This window comes from Dicentrarchus labrax, unplaced genomic scaffold (assembly GCF_905237075.1).
Source record: "Dicentrarchus labrax unplaced genomic scaffold, dlabrax2021, whole genome shotgun sequence".
Classification (NCBI taxonomy): domain Eukaryota; kingdom Metazoa; phylum Chordata; class Actinopteri; family Moronidae; genus Dicentrarchus; species Dicentrarchus labrax.
Genome location: NW_026136724.1, coordinates 9,745,569 through 9,747,488, shown reverse-complemented (window position 1 = coordinate 9,747,488; position 1,920 = coordinate 9,745,569).

The window sequence follows — 1,920 nt, the reverse complement described above, 5'->3', positions numbered from 1 at the left end:
CCCCAGTCTGTTTGGTTCGCTGTCCCTGTGCGCCCCGAGAAGGCGGGGTTAGAGAGTCATCATGACAGCAACGAGGGGCGTCAGCTGACCACATGAGAGTGAAACGACGAGGTGTTACACAGGGTCAGTGTACTTGTGTGGAGGGTTGAAGGAGGACTAATACACCACATATTAAATTAAGCACGAATATTTTGAACTTTACTTTACTTGAATGTCAGTAAATGAATGCTACTGGCAGAAAATAGTGCTGATATCAGTGCTTAGCCAAGAAGGAGATTCATTTGACTAATAACATTAATTATTTATTTCCTATTTTCTGTAGATAATGATAATAATTTCCAATTTCCTGTGAATCCCTTCTGTGTTAGGGCAATATGAATGGCGGACTCCGCCACTGACAGTGAAAACCAAAGGGTTAAATAAAGAATGTAAACACACTGAATGGCTATTGCTGAAAAATAAACGCAGAAAATAGGCTCTTTGGTCATGAAAGTTTGAAGATTGTTACTTTAAAGCTGTCAGAGCAACATTAGGCAGGTTAGTGCATTCTGTAAAGTAATTTGGGATGGCTCTGATAAAACTGATTTTGATCTAACTATCATTGATTCTAACTATAAAAACACCATGTTTATTCCTCAGTATACGCAATAGTGGGAAAACTTACAAACCTCAACCCACATTAACATATAAACCAGACAGAAACTATTTAACCATTTTAGGCAGGAAATACTAAGTGAAAAATTTATAGATTATTTGTATGTTAGTGCTGCAACTGACTAAAACTGCACTAAAAGTGCAATAAAAGGTCATCTCTGTGTTTTCATTGCTGCTCAGGATGCTGGTAGAAAAACACCAACCCACAAAATATACCAGCTTTCGGCTGATGGATGATGTTTCCCACCAGCTGTGTCAAACTGAATCAACATAAAACAAGACTTTCTCCTTGGTAATAAAATGTCTATTTACACATTCTGCTGCCAGGGTCACTTCATATGTCTGCATCTTAATCTGTGTGACTCCACCAGTTTAAATGTTGGATGAAGGTGGAGGTGGGGGCCTGCCCCTGCAGCCACTTCCCCTCCCAGCCTGCCACCCTCCCAACAGAGGAGAAAGTGAATTATTGATATGTGGAGGTGGGGGTTAGTGTGTAGGTTGCCAAACACTCCTACCGACCAACACACACACACACGCACACGCACACGCACACCAACCCCTGACTGTGAAAACCACTTAAGATGACATGATTGAATTGTACAGTTGAATGTAAGCATGAGCTTCTGGTGGAACGTGACCACAGCAGCGGGGGGGAGACGGGGGGGGCCTTAGTTCATAATTAAATCATCAGTCAAGTCTGACAAAACTATAAATCCATTAAAACAGATCATTTACAAAATACATTATTGATATGCTGTGGATTAATGCAGCAGTAAAGAGGTTTAAAATTGTACATTGGCAGCTACTGGGAAGTGAAAACCAACAGGACGCCAATAAAGGAGAAAAGTTGTGTTTGAAAGAGGAAGCCTGATTTTTGAAAATATTATTTCTACAGTTTGGTGTATTTGAGGTGCACTGGTAACCATTAGTTTAGGGATTTTAGGGATTTTCCAGCCATCAACTTCAAAATCAAAGCAGCTCGGGTGAGGATCTCCTGATGTTTAGTCCTGCTTTGGGTCGAGCTCCAAAAAACGCTGGAACCTACATTTCTCATAATGCTACTTGAATGGGAGCGAACTAACAAATACCCCCCCAGTTTCTGATGTAGGCTTTCTGCTTGTAGTCTCCAAGCCCAAGTCAAGCTAAACCTGGTGACATCATCAGGGTTATTTTGGTTGAGTGCCTGTTTAAAAAAAAAAATCAACATATAAGAATATAAACTGGAGCTTACTTTGAAAGCCAACTTACAATACTTTACTTATTTAT